Below are 25,366 nucleotides of genomic sequence, written 5' to 3' on the forward strand. Positions count from 1 at the left end.
GAGCGTGCAGCCCCGGCCCCAGAGTGCTGCGTGTGGCGGCAAGGATCCGGGGGAGGGGAGAAGGCGGGGAGGGGCCGGCGGCTTGCTGCGCTCGGCCCGGTGCTCCAGCCCGGGAGCGCGGACCCTGCGGCTTGCTGCGCTGGCAGGATTTTTAATGGCACCCTGGAGTCCCGGCAGGCAGCTGCGTGCCATTGAAAATCGGCTGCTGTGACATCTTTGGCACCTGGCTGCCGGAGGTTGCTGACCCCTGACCTAGTGTCTCTGTGGCTCCATGAGGGAAATAACTAGTGACACCATGTGGCCATGTGGGGTAATGCACAGAGCAGTTCCTGCGTGGAGCTACAGTGACACCGTGTGGCCACGCAGGGTATTGCACAGAGCAGTTCCTGCGTGGAGCAACAGTGATACTATGTGGCCACGCAGCGTAATGCACAGAGCATTTCACACATGGAGCAACAGTGACACCATGTGGCCACGCAGGGTATTGCACAGAGCAGTTCCTGTGTGGAGCAACAGTGACACCGTGTGGCCACGCAGGGTATTGCACAGAGCATTTCACATGTGGAGCAACAGTGACACTGTGTGGCCACGCAGGGTGATGCACAGTTGCTCCATGAAGGAAATGCTTTGTCCAGTAGTCAGAGTGCCCACCCCAGGGGCGGCTCTAACAATTTAGCCGCCCCAAGCATGGTGGCATGCCGCGGGGGGCACGCTGGCGGTCACCGGTCCTGCGGCTCCGGTGGAGCATCCGCAGGCACGCCTGCAGGAGGTCCACCGGAGTCGCCTGCTGCCCTCCCAGTGACAGGCAGAGCACCCCCCGCGGCATGCCGCCCCAAGCATACGCTTGGCGCACTGGGGTCTGGAGCCAGCCCTGGCCCACCCGGTGTGTGTCTTGCTCCATGAGATAAATGCTCTCTGCATTCTCCCAAGAGGCAACCCACTGACACTGCTGCTCCATGAGGGAAATACTTTGTGCATTCACCCCGAGTGGCCCCTCGTTGTCACTGTCCCTTGATGAAGGGAAATGGTTTGTGAGTTATCTGGATTGGCCACCAGGTTTCATTCTTGCTCTGGGACAGGGGTCCCCAACCCGCGGCCCGGTACCGGTCCGCGGCCTCTTACATTTCTATAGTAATGCCCATGTACCCCATCAAAGAATGATTAGTTACAAAAACAAAAACAACTGTAAAAACAGCATTCTTCACTGCCCTAATTCCATTAATCATCTTCATCCACCTAGACATCGAATCAATCATCACCAATCTACACTGATCTAACATATTTACATTCAATATTAACATAAGCTTTAAATTTGACCAATACTCCATTATATTCGTCCTATACGTCACATGATCTATCCTAGAATTTACCCATTGATATATATCTATAGACCCCCACATCACAAAATTCTTCAAATACCTGCTAACCTTCCTAGTAGTTATAATAATCCTAGTAACAGCCAACAACATGCTTCAACTCTTCATTGGCTGGGAAGGGGTGGGAATCATATCTTTCCTACTAATAGGCTGATGACGAGGGCGGACAGAAGCAAACTTATCAGCCCTACAAGCTATCCTTTACAACCGCACAGGAGACATTGGACTAATCCTTAGCATATCCTGACTAGCTATAAACATAAATACATGAGAACTCCAACAAATCTTTGCCAACACCAACCCAATTCCACTGCTCCCACTCCTCGGCCTTATCTTAGCTGCAACAGGAAAATCAGCCCAATTCGGCCTTCACCCCTGACTACCGGCAGCTATAGAAGGCCCAACCCCAGTCTCAGCATTACTACACTCCAGTACAATAGTTGTCGCTGGCATCTTCCTACTCATCCGAATCCACCCTATCCTAACTACCAGTAATTTAGCCCTCTCAACCTGTCTATGCCTAGGAGCTACCACTATCTTATTTACAGCATTCTGCGCTCTCACCCAAAATGACATTAAAAAAATCATTGCCTTCTCCACATCAAGCCAACTTGGCCTTATAATAGTAACTATTGGTCTAAACCAACCACAACTAGCCTTCTTACAAACTGGGCCGCGAACCAACCCAGTGGACCTCCCGCAGGCGTGCCTGCGGGAGGTCTACCCGAGCCGCGGGACGAGCGCTCCCTCCGCAGTCATGCCTGCGGGAGGTCCGCTGCTCCCGGGGCTCCGGTGGACCTCCCACAGGCATGACTGCGGACGGTTCGCTGGTCGCGCGGCTCAGCTGGACCGCCCGCAGGCACGCCTGCGGGAGGCCCAGCGGCTCCGGTTGAGCTGCCGCAGGCATGCCTGCGGGCGGTCCAGCTGAGCCGCACGACCAGCGAACTGTCCGCAGTCATGCCTGCGGCAGCTCAACCGGAGCCGGTGGACCTCCCACAGGCACGCCTGCGGGAGGTCTACCCGAGCCGCGGGAGGTCTACCCGAGTCCGCAGGCATGACCGGTCCCTGGTCCTGAAAAGGTTGGGGACCCCTGCTCTGGGAGGAAAATACTTAGTGACACCAGGTGGCCACTCGAGGTAATGCACCCAGCATCTGCTTCAGTGCATTCCAGCCTGCCCCCCACCGGGACCCATTCAACCTCCTCCAACCTGCTCCGGCATCCCCACACTTGCCAGCACTCCACTCACCCGACCCCAATCTGCCCCCTGCACGTGGCCCTCCACTCAACCCCATCTGTTCCCCATCTCAGGGTACCCCAACATCCTCCATGGCACCTAATCCCTACACCTCAACCCCAATTGGCTCCAACCTATTTCTCCTTTGCTGGGCCCCACTTCCCCAGCACCGCATTTCCCCATGCTACCCACAGCCAGCCAGGCTTCCCTCTCCAATTCCTGTTACCCTTCCCAGCCACACTGGGGCCTTTCAACCCCCTCCACCCTGCCCTTACTCTCCAAGGCTTATGAATCCCACATTCCCTCAGTACAGCTTGGGAACTCTAAACCTCTCTACCTCACAGTGCAGCCCCCACCCCCAGATATCATACAACTAAGCCACTGATGCACGGACCCCAAATTGCCTACTGAACGTGTCCATTGACCAGCCCTATGGACTCTCTCTCTCTCTCCTTTCCTCTCCTTGTGCTGTCTCCCTTCCTAGGACACGGGCCAGCGTGCTAGGTGTGCAGCCCCAAAAGCTGTGTATCGGGAGCTGTGAAGAAGTAGGAGGGGACAAAAATCCTGCAGGGTAGTGGATAGTGGAGTAGAGCGGTGTCTGTTGGCGTTGACTCAGTCTCTGTTCATCGAGTGGGGCAGATGTAGATGGGACTGCAGAGGGAGGCAGGGATGAGGGTAAGATTAAACACAGCAATAGAGCTCTGTGTAGTGATAGTTCTTGCTTGGCTTTATTAGTTTGCAGAGGAATCATCCAGGAGCCTTCACCAGTCGAGAATATGGCAGAAGTGGACCTGAGAAGCCTGGACAGCCTTCTAAGGAGACATGAATAGTTCCCAGCTTTCTGCCTCCCGCTTAAATGGCAGTGAGTAAACGGTCAGTGCTTTCAATTCCTCATCTGTACTTGCTGTAGTTTTCTTCACAGACCATGTGGTTCCTTTGTTGGGTACGGGGCTCTGTGGGATTAAGGCTGGGGAGGGGCCAGAGTTTGCTGTGCAGAGCGACTCTGTCGGGTGTAGTTGCAAGGTGTGCTTTCTACTTGTAGTCCTAAAGGTGTAATGGGAAGAGGGTTGGGGGTGGAGCCCCGCTGTGCAGGAGAGGCAAAAAGAAGAGCCTACGAGACGTTGCCAACTGAGCTGGTAACTTACTTGTTTTATCCCCTGGTTTTAGTGCGAAGGAAAAAGACTTCATGCGTGAGAGTCTACAGCCCTCGTGATGGAAAACGAGTGAGAGTGACGAGACGGCGAGCCTTGTTGGTGCCAGGCAGCAGCCGTCCATCTGGGAGCAGAACAGCTGCTACTATCACTGAGATAAGTATCTCTTTTGCTGAGGGTTCTGCTCCTCCAGGTAGGGACAACCCGTTAGCTGGGGCTGGGTTTGTAAGAAAAGGTTCCTGAGTAGCTGTCGTTATGAGGGAGACAAGGTCCCCATTTTCAGGGGCTGGTCAGTTCTCTGGCCAGTAGCAGTGTGTCCTCTGCAGCGGAAGTTAGATCCGGGAGGATGACTGCAGGTGGAAAGTTGCTTGCCATCTTCTCATGTTTCTCTCTTTCTTTTCTACTGTGTTGGCCAACATTCTCTCTCTCTCTGTCTGTCTGTCTGTCCTTGCCTTTCCTTGTGCTGTCTTCCTTCGTAGCACACAGGCAGGTGTGCTTGGATTGCATCCCCACGGCCTATGTATTAGGAGCCATGAAGAAGTAGAAGGGGATGAAAAGAATGCAGAGTAATGGGCACGGGAGCGGAGTGGTGACTATCGATGTTAACTTGGTCTCTGTTCATCGAGTGGGGCTGATGTAGATGGGATGGAAGAGGGAGGCAGGGATGAGGGCAAGATTTCAAGCACCAATAGAGGTCTGTGTAGTGATGGTACTTGCTTGCCTTTATTAGTTTTTAGAGGAATCATCTAGGAGCCCTCGCCGGACGAGAATATGCAGAACTGGACCTGAGCAGCCTGGACATCCTTCTAAGGAGACTTGAATAGTCCTCAGATTTCTTCCTTCTGCATAACTGGGCTGTGAGTAAGAGGTGAATGCTTTCAATTCCTCACTTGTATTCACTGTAGTTTTCTTCACAGGCCGTGTGCTTCCTCGTTTGGTACGAGGCTCTGGGATTAAGGCTGGGAAAGGGACAAGAGTCTCCTGAACAAAGTGACTATTTTGGGACATAGTGTACTTAGATTTCCAGAAAGCCTTTGATAAGAGCCTTTGGTGAAGGACCTTAGGTAAATAAAATAGCCATTGGAAAAGAGGGAAGATCCTTTCATGGATTAAGAACTGGATGAAAGACAGGGAACAAAAGATAGGAATAAATGGTAAATTTTCAGAACGGAGAGGAGTAACTAGTTGTGTTCCCCAAGAGTCAATCCTAGGACCACTCCTATTCAATTTATTCATAAATAATCTGAAGGTGAGGTGGCAAAGATTGCAGATGATACTAAACTGCTCAAGATAGTTAAACTCAAAGAAGACTGTGAAGAACTTCAAAAACATCTCACAAACCAAGTGTTTGGTCAGCAAAATGGCAAATGAAATGTAATGGGGATAAATGTAAAGTAATGCATATTGGAAAAAATATCCCCAACTATACTCACAATATGATGGGGGCTAATTTAACTACAGCTAATCAGGAAAGACATATTGGAGTCGTCATGGATAGTTTTCTGAAGATGTCCACGCAGTGTGCAGCGGCAGTCAAAAAAGCAGACAGGATGTTTGGAATCATTAAAAAAGTGATAGAGAATAAGGCAGAGAATATCTTATTGCCCTTATATAAATCCATGGCCCACCCACATCTCGAATACTTTGTACAGATGTGGTCTCGTCATCTTAAAAAAAAGATATACTGGTACTAGAAAAAGTTCAGAGATGGACAACTCAAATGATTAGGAGTTTGGAACGTTGCCCATATGAGGAGAGCTGAAAGAGGCTAGGACTTTTCATCTTGGAAAAGAGGAGATTTATCATATCCCCCCTTAAAGTATATAAAATCACTAGCAGTGTGGAGAAAGTGAATTAGGAAAAATGTATTTACTTTGTTCCCATAATATAAGAACTAGGGGCCACCAAATGAAATTAATGGGCAACTGGTTTAAAATAAATACAAGGAAGTTCTTCACACAGCACACAGTCAACCTGTGGAACTCCTTGCCTGAGGAGGTGTGACGAAGTGGGACTGTTCGTACTGGGGGCTGGGTACAGATCCTAAGTATCTAGCAGCAAAAGGCCATGCAGCCAAATGCCTGAAGCTCTGTCTCCTAGCAACGGATGGCCCGGCCCCTCCCTGCAAAGGTGCTGGCTAAAGGTGTTGGAGACAAAGGGGTCAGGTGACCTCCTAGCCCGGGAAAGAAGCTGAGCAGAGAGGAGGGGCCGGAGGGGGTGGGGCAGACTGGAGTTGGCGGGAGGAAAGAGGGGAAGCAGGGAGAGAGGGCTCTGATCCCCGAGGGGGGCTGTGGGGCCCCAAGATAGACCTAACAGGGGGGATCCGGTTATCTGTGCCTGCAAGACCTGTGGTGGACTGTATTCCTGTCGTCTAAATAAACCTTCTGCTTTACTGGCTGGCTGAGAGTCCTGGTGAATCGGCAGGGAGCCCGGGGGTGCAGACCCTGACTCCCCTACACTCTGTGACACCGTTCGAGGGGCCTGCTGCTTTAACAGCACCTTTCCAAGCCAGGGGCCACCAGGGCTTGCTCTCAGTGCGGAACCCTCATGCGATGGAAAGCGAGTGAGAGTGATGAGATAGCAAGCATTACTGATGCCAGGTAAGAGCTGTCCAGCTGGGAGTGGAGCAGCCACCACTCTCAATGAGAAAAGTGTCTGTTTTGGTGATTGCTCTGCTCACGGCCCGCTTCGCTCCAGGTAGGCACATCCTGTTAGCTAGGTCTGTGTTTGTAAGAAAACGTTCCTGACTAGCTATGGTTCTGAGGGAGACAAGGTCCACATTTTCAGGGGCTGCTCACTTCTTTGTTCACAAGCGCTATGTCCTCTGCAGAAATCGTTAGATCCAGAAAGTTGATTCCAGGTGGCGAGTTGCTTGCCTTCCTCCTGTGTTTTTCTCTCTGTCTCTCTCCTCTGGTACGTTGGCCAACACACACCCTCTTCTGTCTCTCTGTTCTTGCCTTTCTTTGTGCTGTCTTCCTTCATAGGACACGGGCGAGGTGCTAGGTGTGCATCCCCACAGGCTAGGTCTTGGGAGCCATGGAGAAGTAGAAGTGGAGAAAATCATGCGGGGCAGTGGGCGCTACAGTGGAGCAGTGACTGTCGGTGTTGACTCGGTCATGGTTCATCGAGTTGGCCTGATGTAGACGGGACGGGAGAGGGAGGCAGGGATGAGGGCAAGATTACTTGGACCAATTGAATTTTGTGTAGTGATGGCTTTTGCTTGGCTTTTTTCTGTGCTTGCATAGGAATCGTCAAGGAGAGGGTGGCAGACATGGAGCTGAGGAGCCTGGACATCCTTCTAAGCAGACATGAACAGTCCTCACCTTTCTGCCTCTCGCATAACTGGCTGTGAGTAAGCAGTCAGTGCTTGAAATTTCTCCTCTGTACTCACTGTAATTTTCTTCACAGGTCTTGTGCTTCCTTGTTGGGTATGGGACTCTGTGGGAGTAACATTGGGGAGGGGCCAGAGTCTGCTGTGCAGAGTGACAGTCAGATGCTATTGCAAGGGCTGCTTTCTGGCTGAAATGCTAAAGGTGTGATGGGAAGAGGGTTGAGGGCGCAGCCCCGCCATGTGGGAGAGGCGAAGGGAAGAGCCTGGAAGATATCGTCGAGTAAGGTGGTAACTGATGTGTTTTCCTCCCTTGTGCTGGGTTTAGTACTAAGGGAAAATAAGTCACGCGCCAGAATCTACTGCCCTCATGCTATGGAAAGCAATGAGAATGCGAGTATTGTCGATGCCACGCAAAAGCCATCCAACTGGGAGCGGAACAACTGCCACTCTCAATGAGATAAGTGTCTGTTTTGGTGATTGCTCTGCTCACGGCCCTCCCTGCTCCTGGTAGGGATGCCACATTAGCTGGGGCTGGGTTTGTAAGAAAATGTTGTTGACTAGTTGTAGTTACGAAGGACACAAAGTCCCCATTTTCAGGGGCTGCTCAGTTCTCTGGCCATGAGCGGCGAGTCCTCTGCAGCAGAAGGTTGGATCCAGGAGGATGACTGCAGGTGGTGAGTTGTTTGCCTTCCACCCGTGTTTTTCACTCTGTCTCTCTCTGTTCTCTAGTATGTTGGCCAACACACACCCTCTGTCTGTCTCACCTTTCCTTGTGTCATCTCCCTTCAAAGGACATGGGTGGGGTGCTCAGTGTGCATCCCCACAGGCTAGGTCTTGGGAGCCATGGAGAAGGAAGAGCAGAGAAAAATCATGAGAGGCAGTGGGGCTGAAGTGGAGCGGTGACTGTTTACTCATCTCTGTTCATTGAGTTGGGCTCAGGTGGATGGCATGGGAGAGGAAGGAAGGGATGAGGGTAAGATTTCATGCATGAATAGAACTTGTACTGATGGCTCATGCATGGGTTTTGCATGTGCACTTGCAGAGGAAGTGTCCAGGAACCCCAGGCCGAGCAGAAACTGGCAGAAGTGGACCTGATCAGCCTGAACATCCTTCTAAGCAGACATGAACAGTCCTTTCCTTTTTGCCTCCCGCTTAACTTGGTGTGGGTAAGCGATCAATGCTTTGAATTCCACATCTGTACTCGCTGTAGTTTTCTTTGCAGGCTAGAAGCCCAACAATCTGCAAGCCAAAAACTGTCCAACAGGAAACTCAGAAAGCAATTAAGCCAAAAACAAGCCCAATTTCTGCAGTTTCTTTGCAGGTTTGTCATGTCTGACCAAAGTCTGCTGTGCAGAGTGACTATTTCAGGTGTTGTTGCAAGAGCTGCTTTCTATTTGTAGTCCTAAAGCCGTGATGGGATGGGGGTTCAGGGCAGAGAACCACTGTGTGGGAGAGGCAGAAAGAGGAGCCTCCCCAACATTGCCAATGGAGATGGTAACTTGTTTGTTTTTCCCCCTTCGGCTGGATTTAGTACCAGGGGAAAAGAAATCTCGCATCAGTCTACTGCCCTCATTAGCACAAGCTCCAGCGTTTCTCTCTGCAGGTCCCTGTCTTATCCTTGGGGTCAGCCGAGATGGTGGCCTCACACAAGGCTAATCTGAGGTGATCCCTTAAAGCCAGGACTTGTCCGAGCAGGGTTCAGGTTGCCTAGACTGCTATGACTAGTGTGACTGTACTGGGGGATTGGTGGCTGCATCAAAGCCTGGGGAGGAAGAGGTGCATGAAAGGGAGTTCACCTTGTCCTGATTAACCAGCTGTGTCCCCTCCTTCCCCCGACCAGGCCCCCAGCGAGTACGAGACCAGCCCCGAGCAAGTCTTCTACCACATCGCCCACCTCACCTGCAGGCAGCAGGATGTGCTGTGGGTGGTGGCCGTGACCTCGGCAGGACGCAACAACATCAGTGCAAAGGTCACTGGGAAAGGTGCAGCAGGGCCGGTGGGGTGGGGTGGGCAGATGGGATGGGGCAATGGGGCTGAGTGGAGGGGAGCTGGGTGTCTCTCTGGGTAACAGAGTCCTGGGAGAGGTGGAAGGGTCGGGTCGTCTAGCATTTAGATTTGGCTCAATATAGAGGCTGGGGGGCCCACTACGCGCTCTGCATCCAGGCTCGGGTTTGACATGTGCCCTGGTGCTGGCTCTGGGTCGGCCCCTCGTCTCCAGGACTAGCCGTAGCCAGCACCTCGCGATGCGCCGGCTACTCCATCTGCCCATGGGCTTGGAGAAGGTTATGCGGCATCGACAAAGGTGGGGAATGTCAGCCCCGGGTGCAGCAGGGTGGGGTCTGCACTGGTGGGATAGGCAGGCTCTGTGTGCCTGGCTCGTCCGGCCAGACTGATGTTCCTTTCTTCCCAGCCCAGATCATCTCCTTCGGCGGCACCATCACCATTCCTTGGATGAAGGACGTGAGGCTGCCATGCAGTGCGATTGGGGAGCCGGCCCCTGTCATGAAATGGACCAAGGACAGGTAACTAAAACCTCCCTTTTCCCCACTGCGCAGCCCCTTGGGAGGAGCCCTGATCCTGTGAATGGGATTCTTCCGTCCTAAGTGCAGGACTCTGCACTTGTCCTTGTTGAATGTCATCAGGTTTCTTTTGGCCCAGTCCTCTAATTTGTCTAGGTCCCTCTGTATCCTATCCCTACCCTCCAGTGTATCTACTACTCCTCCCAGTTTAATGTAATCTGCAAACTTGCTGAGAGTGCAGTCCATGCCATCCTCCAGATCATTAATGAAGATATTGAACAAAACCAGCCCCAGGACCGACCGTTGGGGCACTCCACTTGATATCGGCTGCCAACTAGACATGGAGCCATTGATCAGTACCCATTGAGCCTGATGATCTAGACAGCTTTCTATCCGCCTTATAGTCCATTCATCTAGCCCATACTTTAACCTAATGGTCTTCTATGAGGAGATAACTGGGTCTGTGGATGAGGGGAAAGCAGTGGATGTGTTATTCCTTGACTTTAGCAAAGCTTTTGATACGGTCTCCCACAGTATTCTTGCCAGCAAGTTAGTCAGGCATGACTTGCCCTTGGTGAATCCATGCTCACTGTTCCTGATCACTTTCCTCTCCTCTAAGTGCCTCAGAATTGATTCCTTGAGGACCCGCACCATGATTTTCCTAGGGGCTGAGGTGAGGCTGACTGGCCTGTAGTTCCCCGGATCCTCCTCCTTCCCTTTTTTAAAGATGGGCACTACATTAGCCTTTTCCAGTCATCCGGGACATCCCCCGTTCGACATGAGTTTTCAAAGATAATGGCCAATGGCTCTGCAATCACATCCACCAACTCCTTTAGCACCCTTGGATGCAGCGCATCTGGCCCCATGGACTTCTGTTTGTCCATTTTTTCTTAATAGTATCAAACCACTTCTTTCTCCACAGAGGGCTGGTCACCTCCTCCCCATGCTGTGCTGCCCAGTGCAGCAGTCTGGGAGCTGACCTTATTCGTGAAGACAGAGGCAAAAAAAGCAATGAGTAAATTAGCTTTTTCCACATCTTCTGTCACTAGGTTACCTCCCTCATTCAGTAAGGGGCCCACGTTTTCCTTGACTTTCTTCTTGTTGCTAACGTACCTGAAGAAACCCGCCTTGTTACTCTTAACATCTCTGGTATGGGGAGGGCATTTGAGGAAAGGCCTCAGATAGTTTGGGGATCCTTTGTGCCCTCTCAAGGAGTTGTCAGGTGCTATGGAGTCTTCCTGAAGTGCGGTAACTTTTTGTGGAGAGCCAGGAAGGTGACGACAGGTTCTTCTGTAGTTTGTCTTTCTTCTTGTGTGTGTCTCTGCTGTCATATGTTGGCCAATATGCGCTCTCTCTCTCCTTGTACTGCAGGGGTTGGCAACTTATGGCATGTGTGCTGAAGTCGGCACACGAGCTGATTTTCAGAGGCACTCGTGCTGCCTGGCCACTGGTCCGGGGGCGCTCTGCATTTTTACTTTTAACAAAACCTTTACATACAACAATAGTTATGTTTAACAAGCTTCAAAGAGTTATATATTATACCTTCTAAAAATGCTAACATGTATTACTAGCATGCAAAACCTTAAATTAGAGTGAATAAATGAAAACTCGGCACACCACTTCTGAAAGGTTACTGACCCCTGTTGTACTGTCTCCTTGCATAGAACATGGGTGCATGCTCACAGGCTTGGATTGGAGAGTCTGCATCGGACTGGGGAACTGGGAGGAGGAAGAGAAGCATGATGGGTACTCGATCCTCCATTGGTGGTGTGGGGGGTGACTGTGGGAGTTGACTGTCATTGTTCATCAAGTAGGGCTGATGTATCCTCCATGAATTTACCTAGTTCTTTTTTGAATCCCATTGTAATCTTGGCCTTCGCAACATTCTCTGTGAAGGAGTTCCACGGGTTGAGCGTGCATTGTGTACTTTTTAATTGTATCTATAAAGGCGTAATGGGAGATGACAGAAGAAGAACCTACACAACATTAAAATTCTGATGATAACTTTTACTTTTCCCTCTTGTGTTGTGCTTAGTACCGCAGACAAAGAAGTCAAGGGTAAAAGCCCATCCCGGTTGTAGATGGAAGGCGCGCAAGAGCCGTGAGACAGCTAGCGTTGTTGATGCCAGGCTATGCAGCTGCCATCGAGCTGGGAGTGGAGCAGCTGTCACCATCAGTGAGATAAGTGTCTGGTTAGGTGAGAGCTCTGCTCACTGCCCACTTGGCTCCAGGTACAAATGCCCTTGTCATAAACAGATAGTTAAGGGTTAAGGTCTCTTTTACCTGTAAAGGGTTAACATGCAGTACCTGAGGACCACCTGACCAGAGGACCAATCAGAGATAAGATTTTTTCAAATCTCTGTGGAGGGAAGCTTTTGTCTGTGTTTTCTTTGTTTGTCTCGAGTACTCTTTTGAATCTAAAAGAGACCAGTCATGTCTCCAAGTTCTCCTGGAGTAGTTTCTACTATGTAATAGTGAGTATTAATTAGAAAGGCGAATTAGTCTTATGATTTGATTTCTATATTTGCAATTGTGTGTTTGCTAAAGGAAATTCTTTATTCCTGTTTGCTGTTACTTTGCTTTCACTGAGAAAGAAAGGGGGAGGCGGATTCTCTCCAGAGATTGATAAGGTTATACCCTATGAGTGTCCAGCTTGGGCTCATAGAGATTCTGTATTTTCTTTTTGTTCTCTTAATAAATTCTTTTCTTTTCTTTGGACTTGGTTAATTCCTTCTTCTGTGGAAATTCAGGGGAAGGTGAGGGGGGAAGAGACAGTTCCTCCTGGGTTTGATTCAAGCAGTTTGAATCAGGTATCTCTCTCCTAGGAAAAGGGTGGGGGGAGGAAGCAGGGGGAATGGTTTGTTTCTCCTGGGTGTAAGAACTCCATGGATTTGGGGCTCTTGGAATCCCCTAGGATTTTGGGGAAGGACTGTGTCTCAATCCACATTTCCTGATTGAGTGGTGGCAGCTTACTAGATCTAAACTAGGATTTTAGTTTAGAGGGAAACCAAGTCAGGTCCCCACATTGGAACCCAACAGCTCCAAGTGGGGGTGAGACCCCATGACAGCCCTGTTGGCTGGGTTTGTAACAAAATGTTCCTGACTAGCTGTGGTTATGAGGGAGACAAGGTCCCTATTTTCAGGGGCTGCTCATTTCTCTGTTCACAAGTGGTGTGTACTCTGCAGAAAAGGTTGGATCCAGGAGGATGATTCCAGGTGGTGAGTTGCTTGCTTTCCTCCCGTGTTTCCATCTCTCTCTCTCTCTCTTCTCTTGTGTGTTGGCCAACACTCTCTCTGTCAATCTGTCCTTGCCTCTTTTTGTGCTGTCTCCCTTCAGCACGCACAGGCAGGCGTGCTAGGTGTGCATCCACACAGGCTCGGTCTTGGGAGCCATGGAGAAGTAGGAGGGGATGAGAATCATGCGGGGTAGTGGGCGTGAGAGTGGAGTGGAGACTGTTGACTGTCACTGTTCATTGACTGAGGCTGATGTAGATGGGATGGGAGAGGGAGGCAGAGATGACTGGAGATTTCACGCACCTTCACAGCTGTGTGTAATGCTGGCTCATGCATGGCTTTTGCAGCTGCGCTGGCAGAGGAATTGTCCAGGACTTCTACCCAGAGGAGAGGCTGATCAACCTGAACATCCTTTTAAGCAGACATGAGCAATCCTTAGCTTTCTGCCTCCTGCATAACTGGGTTTGAGTAAGAGGTCAGTGCTTTCAATTCCTTATCTGTACTCGCTGTATTATTCTTCACAGGCTGTGTTCTTCCTCGTTGGGTATGGGGCTCTGAGATTATGTCTTGGGAGGGGCCAGAGTCTGCTGTGCAGAGGGATTATTTCTTGTGCCGTAACAAGGGGTGCATTTTAGTTGTAATACTAAAGGTGTAATGGGGGGGGGGGGGAGGCGGAGCCCTGACGTGTTGAAGAGGTGAAAAGAATAACCTATGTGATGTTGTCCACTGGGATGGTAACTTGTTTGGTTTTCCTCCTTGTGCTGCATTTAGTACCAAGGGAAAAGAAGTTTACATATTAGAGTCTACTGTCCTCATGCAATGGAAAGTGAGTGAGAGCGACGAGACGGTGAGCATTGTTGATGCAAGGCAGGAGCCGTCCAGCTGGCAGTGGAGCAGTCGCTATTATTAGTGAGACAAGTGTGTGTTGTGGTGAGGGCCCTGGTCATGGCCCTCCTGGCTCCCAGTAGGGACACCCCAATAGTTGCAGCTGGCTTTCTAAGAAAATGTTCCTGACCAGCTGTGGTTACGAGACAAGGTCCCCATTTTCAGGGGCTGGTCATTTCTGTGGCCAGGAGCGGTGTGTGCTCCGCATCATAAAGTTGCATCTAGGAGAATGACTCCAGGTGGCGAGTTGCTTGCCTTCCTCACGTGTTTTTCTCTCTCTCTCCCTCCCCCCCTCTCTATTCTAGTGTGTTGGCCAACTCTGTCTCTCCTCTCCTCTACTTGTGCTGTCTCCTTTCATAGCACACGGGCAGGAGTGCTAGGTGTGCATCCCCACAGGCTAGGTCTTGGGAGCCATGCAGAAGTAGGAGGGGATGAAAATCATGCAGGGTAGTGGATATTAGAGTGGAGTGGTGACTGTCGGTGCTAACTCCATCTCTGTTCATTGAGTGGGGCTGATGTAGATGGGGTGGGAGAGGGAGGCAGGATTGAGGGCAAGATTTCAAGGACCATTAGAACTGTGTAGTAATGACTTTTGCAATTTCCCTTGCAGAGGAATTGTCTAGGAGCCCCAGCCAGAGGAGAAACTGGCAGAGGGGGATCTGAGCATCTTGGACATGAATAGTTCTCAGCTTTCTGAATTCTGCATGTGAGTAAGCAGTCAGTGCTTTGAATTCCTTATCTGTACTCACTGTAGTTTTCTTCACAGGCCTTGTGCTTCCTCGCTGGGTACAGGACACTACTCAGGAGACTCCTGTCCCTTCCCCAGCCTTAATACCACAAAGTGACTATTTTGGACATTGCAGCTGGAGATGCTAATTTTATTTGTTTTTCTCTCCTCTGCTGGGTTTAGTACCAAGGAAAATGAAGTCACACGTCAGAGTCCACTGCCCTCATGCGATGGAAAGTTAGTGAGAGCAGCGAGCCTGTGAGCATTGTTCATGCCAGGCAAGAGCTGTTCAGCTGGGAGCTGAGCAGACACCACTGTCAGTGAGATAAGTGTCTGTTTTGCTGAGGGTTCTGCTCATGGCCCCTCTGACTCCAGGTAGAGAGACCCTGTCAGCTGTGGCTGAATTTGTAAGAAAAGGTTCCTGACTAGCTGTGATTATAAGGGAGACAAGGTCCCCATTTTCAGGGGCTGCTCATTTCTGTGGCCAGGAGCAGAGGATGACTCCAGGTGGTGAGTTGCTTGCCTTCCTTCTGTGCTTCTCTCTCTTCTCTACTGTGTTGGCCAGCACATTCTCTCTCTCTCTCTGTCCTTCCCTTTCCTGGTGCTGTCTAACTTTGTAGGACACGGGCAAGCGGGTTTGGTGTGTATCCCCACAAGCTACGTCTCGGGAGCCAGGATGAAGTAGGAGGGGATGAAAATCCTGCAAGGCAGTGGGTGCGAGAGTGTAGAGTCACTCTGTGTTGACTGAGTCTCTGTTCATTGAGTTGGGCAGATGTAGATGGGTTGGGGGAGGGAGGCAGGGATGGGGACATTAATAGAGGTCTGTGTAGTGATAGTTCTTGCTTGGCTTCATTCGTGTGGAGAGGAATTGTCCAGGAGCCCTAGACAGAGGAGAAGGTGTCAGAAGTGGACCTGAGCATCCTTGTAAGGAGACATTAACAGTCCTCAGCATTCTGCCTCTCACCAAACGGGCTGTGAGTAAGCCGTCAGTGCTTGGAATTCCTCATCTGTACTCGATGTAGTTCTCTTCACAGGCCGTGTTCTTCCTCGTTGGGTACGGGGCTCTGTGGGATTAGGGCTGGAACTCCTCACCAGAAAATGTTGTGAAGGCCAAGACAAAAATGGGGTTAAAAAAAGAACTAGGCAAATCCATGGAGGGTCGGTCCATCAATGTTTGTTAGTCAGGATGAGCAGGGATAGTGTCTCTAGCCCCTTCTGCTTTCCAGGCAGCTTATCGTCTTCCCCTTGGGTAGCGTTTCCCTCAGTCCTATGTGCCAGGGGAGTCTCTCTGCTCTGCTTGGGCAGGGTTTCTTTCCTCTGGTCCTCTAGAGAATAGTAAAACTCCTGCAAACTCTACTCAGCTCTACTTTCCTCACCCCTGCTTCAGTCAGAAAGGGAATTGTATTAAGGCCCCAACAAAAACCTAATTGGGTCTAGGTTCTCCAATTACACTGTAGTAACCTTTCCCTAGTCCACAGGGAATAAAGCCTCGATAATTGTAGGGCTTTTATACCTCCCATCCACAACCCTCCTGCTGCTCTCTGGCCCTGCTGTATCACAGCACCCATGTCACTCTTGCTCCATGAGGGAAATATTTTGTGATTAACCTGCGTGGCCACACGGAGTCACTGTTCCTCTGAGAGAAATGCTGTGTGCATTACCCTGCGTGGCCCACGGTGTCACTGTAACACCATGGAGGAACTTGTCTGTGCATTACCCTGCGTGGCCACACGGTGTAACTGTTCCTCTGAGATAAAAGCTCTGTGCATTACCCTGCGTGGCCACACGGTGTCACTGTAGCTCCACAGAGGAAATGCTCTGTGCATTACCCTGTGTGGCCACACGGTGTCACTGTTCCTCTGAGAGAAATGCTCTGTGCATTACCCTGCATGGTCAAACGGTGTCACTGTTCCTCTGAGAGAAATGCTCTGTGCATTACCCTGCGTGGACACACGGTGTCACTGTTCCTCTGAGAGAAATGCTCTGTGCATTGCCCTGCGTGGCCACACGGTGTCACTGTTCCTCTGAGAGAAATGCTCTGTGCATTACCCTGCGTGGCCACACGGTGTCACTGTTCATCTGAGAGAAATGCTCTGTGCATTACCCTGCGTGGCCACACGGTGTCACTGTTCCTCTGAGATAAAAGCTCTGTGCATTACCCTGCGTGGTCACACGCTGTCACTGTAGCTCCACGGAGGAAATGCTCTGTGTATTACCCTGTGTGGCCACACGGTGTCACTGTTCCTCTGAGAGAAATGCTCTGTGCATTACCCTGTATGGTCACACGGTGTCACTGTAGCTCCACGGAGGAAATGCTCTGTGCATTACCCTGTGTGGCCACACGGTGTCACTGTTCGTCTGAGAGAAATGCTGTGTGCATTGCCCTGCGTGGCCACACGGTGTCACTGTTCCTCTGAGAGAAATGCTCTATGCATTACCCTGCGTGGCCACACGGTGTCACTGTTCCTCTGAGATAAAAGCTCTGTGCATTACCCTACGTGGTCACACGGTGTCACTGTAGCTCCACGGAGGAAATGCTCTGTGCATTACCCTGTGTGGCCACACAGTGTCACTGTTCGTCTGAGAGAAATGCTCAGTGCATTACCCTGCGTGGCCGCACGGTGTGACTGTTCCTCTGAGAGAAATGCTCTGTGCATTACCCTGCGTGGCCACACGGTGTCACTGTTTGTCTGAGAGAAATGCTCTGTGCATTGCCCTGCGTGGCCACACGGTGTCACTGTTCCTCTGAGATAAAAGCTCTGTGCATTACCCTGCGTGGCCACACGGTGTCACTGTTCCTCTGAGATAAAAGCTCTGTGCATTACCCTGCGTGGTCACACGGTGTCACTGTAGCTCCACGGAGGAAATGCTCTGTGTATTACCCTGTGTGGCCACACGGTGTCACTGTTCGTCTGAGAGAAATGCTCTGTGTATTACCCTGCGTGGCCACACGGTGTCACTGTTCCTCTGAGATAAAAGCTCTGTGCATTACCCTGCGTGGCCACACGGTGTCACTGTAGCTCCACGGAGGAAATGCTCTGTGCATTACCCAGTGTGGCCACACGGTGTCACTGTTCCTCTGAGATAAAAGCTCTGTGCATTACCCTGTGTGGCCACACGGTGTCACTCTTCCTCTGAGATAAAAGCTCTGTGCATTACCCTACGTGGTCACACGGTGTCACTGTAGCTCCACGGAGGAAATGCTCTGTGCATTACCCTGTGTGGCCACACGGTGTCACTGTTCATCTGAGAGAAATGCTCTGTGCATTGCCCTGCGTGGCCACACGGTGTCACTGTTCCTCTGAGATAAAAGCTCTGTGCATTACCCTGCGTGGTCACACGGTGTCACTGTTGCTCCACGGAGGAAATGCTCTGTGCATTACCCTGCGTGGCCACACAGTGTCACTGTTCCTCTGAGATAAAAGCTCTGTGCATTACCCTGCGTGGCCACACGGTGTCACTGTAGCTCCACGGAGGAAATGCTCTGTGTATTACCCTGTGTGGCCACACGGTGTCACTGTTCGTCTGAGAGAAATGCTCTGTGCATTACCCTGCGTGGCCACACTGTGTCACTGTAGCTCCACGGAGGAAATGCTCTGTGCATTACCCAGTGTGGCCACACGGTGTCACTGTTCCTCTGAGATAAAAGCTCTGTGCATTACCCTGTGTGGCCACACGGTGTCACTCTTCCTCTGAGATAAAAGCTCTGTGCATTACCCTACATGGTCACACGGTGTCACTGTAGCTCCACGGAGGAAATGCTCTGTGCATTACCCTGTGTGGCCACATGGTGTCACTGTACCTCCACGGAGGAAATGCTCTGTGCATTACCCAGTGTGGCCACACGGTGTCACTGTTCCTCTGAGATAAAAGCTCTGTGCATTACCCTGTGTGGCCACACGGTGTCACTCTTCCTCTGAGATAAAAGCTCTGTGCATTACCCTACGTGGTCACACGGTGTCACTGTAGCTCCACGGAGGAAATGCTCTGTGCATTACCCTGTGTGGCCACACGGTGTCACTCTTCCTCTGAGATAAAAGCTCTGTGCATTACCCTACGTGGTCACACGGTGTCACTGTTCCTCTGAGATAAAAGCTCTGTGCATTACCCTGCGTGGCCACACGGTGTCACTGTAGCTCCACGGAGGAAATGCTCTGTGTATTACCCTGTGTGGCCACACGGTGTCACTGTTCGTCTGAGAGAAATGCTCTGTGCATTACCCTGCGTGGCCACACGGTGTCACTGTAGCTCCACGGAGGAAATGCTCTGTGCATTACCCTGTGTGGCCACACGGTGTCACTGTTCGTCTGAGAGAAATGCTCTGTGCATTTCCCTGCGTGGCCGCACTGTGTGACTGTTCCTCTGAGAGAAATGCTCTGTGCATTGCCCTGCGTGGCCGCACTGTGTGACTGTTCCTCTGAGAGAAATGCTCTGTGCATTACCCTGTGTGGCCACACGGTGTCACTGTTCCTCTGAGATAAAAGCTCTGTGCATTACCCTGCGTGGCCACACGGTGTCACTCTTCCTCTGAGAGAAATGCTCTGTGCATTACCCTGCGTGGCCACACGGTGTCACTGTAGCTCCACGGAGGAAATGCTCTGTGCATTACCCAGTGTGGCCACACGGTGTCACTGTTCCTCTGAGATAAAAGCTCTGTGCATTACCCTGCGTGGCCACACGGTGTCACTCTTCCTCTGAGAGAAATGCTCTGTGCATTACCCTGCGTGGCCACACGGTGTCACTGTAGCTCCACGGAGGAAATGCTCTGTGCATTACCCAGTGTGGCCACACGGTGTCACTGTTCCTCTGAGATAAAAGCTCTGTGCATTACCCTGCCTGGCCACACGGTGTGACTGTTCCTCTGAGAGAAATGCTCTGTGCATTACCCTGCGTGGCCACATGGTGTCACTGTTCGTCTGAGAGAAATGCTCTGTGCATTACCCTGCGTGGCCACACAGTGTCACTGTAGCCCCACGGAGGAACTTGTCTGTGCATTACCCTGTGTGGCCACACGGTGTCACTGTTCGTCTGAGAGAAATGCTCTGTGGTTTACCCTGCGTGGCCACACGGTGTCACTGTAGCTCCACGGAGGAAATGCTCTGTGCATTAAAAAAAAGCAGCAAGCTGCCAGGTAAACAAGCAAGAAGCCAGCAGCTAAACACTAGCCAACAGGCAATTCTCAGCCAATTAAGCCAACATCATTCCCAATTTATCTGTTTTTCCCACGTGTTTGGTGTGTCTGATGCTTTGTGCATTACTGTGACAGGTCACCATGAGTGCCACAGTTGGCCTGAGGGAAATGCTTTGTTATCACTGTCCCTTCATAAGGAAAAAGGTTTGTGTATTACTTGGAGTGCCCACCCAGTGTCACTGTTGCTCTACGAGGAAAATGCCTTCTGCGTTCCCCCATCTGGTATCACTGTTGCTCCATTAGGAAATGCTTATCTGTCGTGGCCACTCTTGTCCCTGGGGGGAACCTCCTTCAGTGAGACAGCCTTTCTCAGGGGTGCACTCTCTCTTGGGTGTTCAGCTCCTCCATCTCCTGGAACTGCACCACTCTGAGCCTTAGCACACCTGTCTCTTGCTATGGGCCCCCTCAGGGAGTCCACTTGCTCTGGACCGCCAGGGCCTCCTCACCCCCGAAGGGGTTGATGTAACCCTGTTCTCTAGCCCGGAGTGACACTCAGCCAGCGTAACACAGGAGGGTTTATTGAGCTTTTGAGCCCAGCATAGGAAACTCTCAGAGCCTTAGGCCTGGCCTCCCTCAGCACAACACATCCAAGTCTACCCTGCATCCAGGAGGGCTCTGCCTGCTCTCTGTCTCTCCAGTCCTGAACCCCCCTGCTTCCCAGCTGGGCATCTGATATCACGGGCCCCAAGCCCTGCCTCTTTCCATTGTCTTCTCTCTAGGTAAACAGGGTCACCTGGGCCTCCTCTCCTCTCCTCCAGCCCCCTCTGGCTGGGGTCCTCTCTCCACAGCCCATTGTCTTCCCACTGGCTAGAACTGGTTGGGACTCCTGAGCTGGGCTCTGGGTTGCCAATCGCTGGGGTATCCATTCTCCAGGCCATCAGTTGGGGCCTCAAGTTCCCTTGCTGGTCCTCTGTAACAACAAACTCCCTCTGGCCTCACCTCGTTAACACAGTAATACCTAGGGAAACTGAGTCACACGCCCTCTGCATGCAAACCATTGGAAAAAAACAAGGAACCAAACAAGAAAATCCCCCACTTTGTCACACACTTACCGGTCTACGACGCCGTCTGCTGTGGCAACCGGGACAAGTGCTGCAGGAAGTGGGGCTACTCCAATGAGACCCTGTCCCACATCCAGTGTGGATGTCAGCACTACTCCGGAGCCTGCCGGTAATGCCACAGCACCATCCAGAACGGGGTGGTGAAAGCCATCCTGCCATCCCTGGGGAAGCTCACCATCGACCCCGCCATCCTTGTACTGGACAGCCAACTGTGACCCAACATTGTGATGGATACGGAAAAGAAGAAGATTCTTATGGTGGACGTCACGGTGCCGTTTGACACTGTCAGTACCAGGTAGAGTAATTGAGAACACCGGTCAGGGAAATAACCCACTTCCTTCTTTCCTTGACAAACCAAGGGACTCACCCCACCCGTGTACTTAGTATTGGTATAGTGCAAGGGTCAGCAACCTGTGGCATGTGAACGGATTTTTAATGGCATACTGCTGCCTGCTGGAGTCCCAAGGACATAAAGCCAGTGAGAGGCAGAGCCTGCGCCCCCCCGAGAGAGGAGCCACCTCAGTGGCCTGGCCATGGGCTCCTGCGTCCCCTCACCCGGCGAGGAGCCCTGCCCCGGGGGTGTGGAGGGGCCAGCTCACCTGGGCCACCTTGGTATAGTTGGCCATAGTGGATTGGCAGCGTTCCGGGGGAGCAGGTTTGCTGCTGGACCTGGACCCGACTCCTGGCGGCAGGAAGGGGGAGCAGGGATGATGGAGGCGGGAGAGGCTAGCAGCAGCAGCAGCAGCGACAGCTGCTGAGCGTCCCCAGGAGGAGGCGCCCAGCTACGGCCATGGCTCGGTACCTGCTGTTCGTGAGCTGGGAGGAGCAGAGAGCTCAGTGGCCCGGTGGCGCTGAGCACGTAGTAGGTGCGGGCGAGTGGGAATTGTTGGTGGCCAGAGAGCCCTGGGGTGAGGAGCTCGCATACGGTGGGGTTATGTGCCGCCAGGGGCAGCTCCTTCAGACACAGCCAGAAGGGACTCTCTCGCCGCAGGCGCTAGTTGTGGTTGTGCAGTGTGCTATGGGGCTCCGAGTGGGTGAGCTGGCTGGGGGCCGCAGGAGTGGGGGGAGCCCTCTTCCCTGAGTCCCCCCCCACACCCACCCAGCCCCCTGCCCTGACCCCCCCCACACACCAGGCCTGTGCTCTGCACGCACCCCCAGGCCCCTCCCCTGAGTCCTCCTCATACACACCCAGCCTTCTGCTTGACTGCTTCACCCCCACCCATGACCCGAGCCCTGACTCTGGCACCCCCCCACATCCCCATTCACCCCCCACCCTCAGCACCAAATGGGAGCTACTGCACACATCCCTACACACATTCCCGCCTGTACCCCTCACACCAAATGGAAGCTGCCCAGGTAAGTGCCCCACACCCAAACCTCCTGCTCCAATCCTGAGCCCCCTCCCTCATTGTATCTCCTGGCCAGACCCTTCACCCTCATCCTGTGCTCAGTGCATTCGCACTCTCAGCTCAGTGCAGAGAGAGGAAGAGAATGGGCCAGAACCAGGGAGAAGGTAGCTACCCGCTGTATGTGGAGAGGACCAGGACTCCAGACTGGCAGCGAGCTGAGTGGATCTGGCAGCAGGGATGTCAGCTGGCAGGAGCCCGCAGATGGAACCCCTGAGCAGCAGTAGGCTGAGCTGCTCAGCCCGCTGCGGGTCTAGGGTCCTCACCAGTGGCCCCACCCAGACAGCTGCTAGTCTGGGATTCTGCCTGCCTGACTATTGCCAGCCGGGGTCCCGACCACAGGCCTCACTCAGCCCATTGCTGGCCTAGGTGAAAAGAACCCCAGATTATAAGTGGGTTGAGCGGGCCAGCGGCGTAAGATCAACATTTTAATTTAATTTAAAATTAAGCTTCTTAAACATTTTGAAAACCTTGTTTATATTATTTAACTAAACTACTGTTGTATTGTAAAAGAGAGACTTATAGAGACCTTCTAAAAACATGAAAAAGTATTACCAGCACTCGAAACCTTAAATTAAAATGAAGACTCGGCACATCACTGCTGAAAGGTTGCTGACCCCAGGTATAATCAATGACTTGGACTCTGGATACATTCTATGGGTGGTGTACCGGAGATCACTTACCCACTGTGGTTTTAAAAATGCCCGCACCCCAATCTGGGTCTATGGTGGTTGTGTTATGTATGTATCTTATGAACCTTGTAATCCGACACTTGTAATCCCTCAGAACCTAAGCCTGACCGCAGCTGTACAGTACCTTCCTTCTTAATGTTTAAAATCATACTTACACAAGTTACGTTCTACACTCTCATTGGCTATTTAACATTTTATTGAAGTTATTTTAATTAAAATAGACAAAATGTAGATATGGTTGTTGGGGATGCACTTGGCATAATCCAGGTAACTCAAAAGGATGGAAGGCCATGAGAGCCGATGAAGTCCTCTTGCTCTGAGCCATAGTGTACCAACTCTCCTCCAGACTCCATGTTTGACCCCGAGTTCCCCTTGTGAAAGGGGCTACTCCTTCTAGAAGAAAGAAACTAGTAAGAACCGGTTAGTAGCTAGGCAGACTTGGTTCTGGGCGGCTAATGTTCATGTCATAAACATTGTAACAAGTTACTGTTTTGGTTAAAGTATAAAAGGTATGTGAGTTGTTTGTTTCGCACGGTTTTGATTTGAGCCCTGTGTGGCTCCTGACGCCTATTTGATATCTCAAATAAAGTTCTGTTTGCTTCTCCATCCTGGTGTGTCCTTTTGGCGCGGCGCACACCGGGCAATGAACTCAACCACTGCCACCTCGGGCACTGAGTGCCGGCAACAGTTTGGTCAAAGCCAGACGACAATTACTTAGGGGTGTTATTGTAAGTTACTATAAAAAGGGCTGCACTAGCTGGAGTTGAATGCGTATCATCGCCACCTCTCCACTCACATGCTCCAGGTACTGGCTCCATGACTTGGGATGAACAAGAAAAAGGATGGTACATTGTGAGAGGGACTTAGAGGGTTTCAGAGCTGACAAGCCAGGGCAGGAGATGGCTGCTCCAAGGTATGATGGTGATGGGGCCCATTAAGGTATCTGGATAGAAAAGGCAGGGGCAAAAGCATGTGGCGGGGCACAGCTGAGGCTGAACATTAACTGCCAGGGGTGATGAGGGCAATAAATCATCCGCCTGGGCCCCCAGACTGGGAATCGTCTGAGCAGGAGGCATGGACAAGGCCAGTAGCCTCTCTATGGCTGCCCTGGTCAGGGGCAACCTTGAGCGCCATATGCCAGGGACCCGCCCTGCCCTGCTGGGCTTCTCTACCCACAGCTGGGCAGCCGCAGGGAGTGGGAAGGCCGGGCAGTGCTGCCCTGCTGGGCCCAGACCCGCTGCCTTGTGTTTCTCCTCCCTCTGTGGCTGCAGTGATGGGGGGGGGCCCTGCCCCCCCCCGAGGAGAAGGACCATTGTGGCCACATGGGCCAGTGCCCTGGGTGTGTCCCTCAGCCCCTCACCTGGGGAGGGGGGAATTACCTCAGACAGCCCCCTGGGGCAATGTCCGGTGTCCCGCCCCCCAGCTGCCGCAGTGACTCCGGCGGGGGGGTCTCCACTATTTGGGCAGCGACCCCCCCCCCAGGGGAGTTTCTGGCCTAGTCAGGGCAGCGTGAGGGGGCAGCGGCTTCAGCGGGTGCCACTGAGCATGCGCCGGGCGTGGTCCACGCGCCTGTGCACTCCCAGCCCAGGCGGCCGCCGCCGAATCCGCTTCCTGGGTGTGAGCCGGTGACGCCGCGTCCGCAGGGCGGGGCCAGGCTTGGCTCGAGCGAGCGGTCGCGCCCCGATCCTGGCGCACCTCGGGCCGGAAGTGACGTGGCCCAGCGCCGGGCGGAGGGGGTCGCGGTGCGCGTGGGGTCCCGGCCCACTCGCTGATTGGCGGAGAGACCCCGGGGGCAGCCGCGCGCGTGGGGCGGACCGAGACTCCCGGAGTCGGGGGTGGGGGAGGGGCAGAGGGTCCGAAACATGTGTTTTATCAGTATTACTCGTCCTGGGAACAAGGGGTGAGTTCTGAATACTGTCCCCTCTGGAAACAAGAGGTGTGTCTTGAATAACGTTCCCTCCAGAAAGCAGGGACGTGTGATCAATAGTACTCCTTGTGAGAAGAAGCGGTGTGGCCTGCGTACTGTCCCTGCTGGGCACGTGAGATGTATGATGAGTACTCTGCCCTCCAGAAACAAGGGGCGAGTCGTGAATTGTAGTCCCACCAGAAACAAAGGGTTTATCCTGAATACTGTTTCTGGTGGGACTCCAATTCACGACACATTCTGTTCTGGGGAACTAGAATTAAGGTCACATCCTTTGTTTCTGGAGAGGACATTATTCAGGATACACCTCTTGTTTCTGGGGGAGACAAAGGGTTTAATCCTGAATACTGTCTCCCCCAGAAACAAGAGGCGTTTCCTAAATATTGTCTCCCCAGAAAAAAGAGGTGTATCCTGAATAATGTCCCCTCCAGAAACAAAGGATGTGACCTGAATTGTAGTCCCCCCAGAAACAAGAGGTGTATCCTGAATAATGTCCCCTCCAGAAACAGGAGGTGTTTCCTAAATACTGTCTCCCCCAGAAACAAGGGTGTGTTGTGAATTGTAGTCCCCCAGAAACAAAGTGTGTCGTGAATTGGAGTCCCCCCAGAAACAAAGGGTGTATCGTGAATTGCAG

The 25,366-nt window shown here is 52.1% G+C and overlaps 1 long non-coding RNA gene and 1 pseudogene across 1 annotated transcript; one reads left to right on the forward strand and one right to left on the reverse strand.

Moving 5' to 3' along the window:
• The first annotated feature begins 1,134 nt into the window (after positions 1 to 1,134).
• Positions 1,135 to 20,925, forward strand: LOC123356925 (annotated as a pseudogene).
• A 2,100-nt stretch (positions 20,926 to 23,025) lies between these two features.
• Positions 23,026 to 24,458, reverse strand: LOC123356922. Its single transcript, XR_006575454.1, has 3 exons — positions 24,188 to 24,458; positions 23,605 to 23,751; positions 23,026 to 23,201 (listed from the first exon to the last, which is right to left on the reverse strand). It is a non-coding gene; the product is annotated as an uncharacterized LOC123356922 (long non-coding RNA).
• Between the last annotated feature and the right edge of the window lie 908 nt (positions 24,459 to 25,366).

This window comes from Mauremys mutica, unplaced genomic scaffold (assembly GCF_020497125.1).
Source record: "Mauremys mutica isolate MM-2020 ecotype Southern unplaced genomic scaffold, ASM2049712v1 000055F_np12_subseq_13795000:13922392_obj, whole genome shotgun sequence".
Taxonomy (NCBI): Eukaryota; Metazoa; Chordata; order Testudines; family Geoemydidae; genus Mauremys; species Mauremys mutica.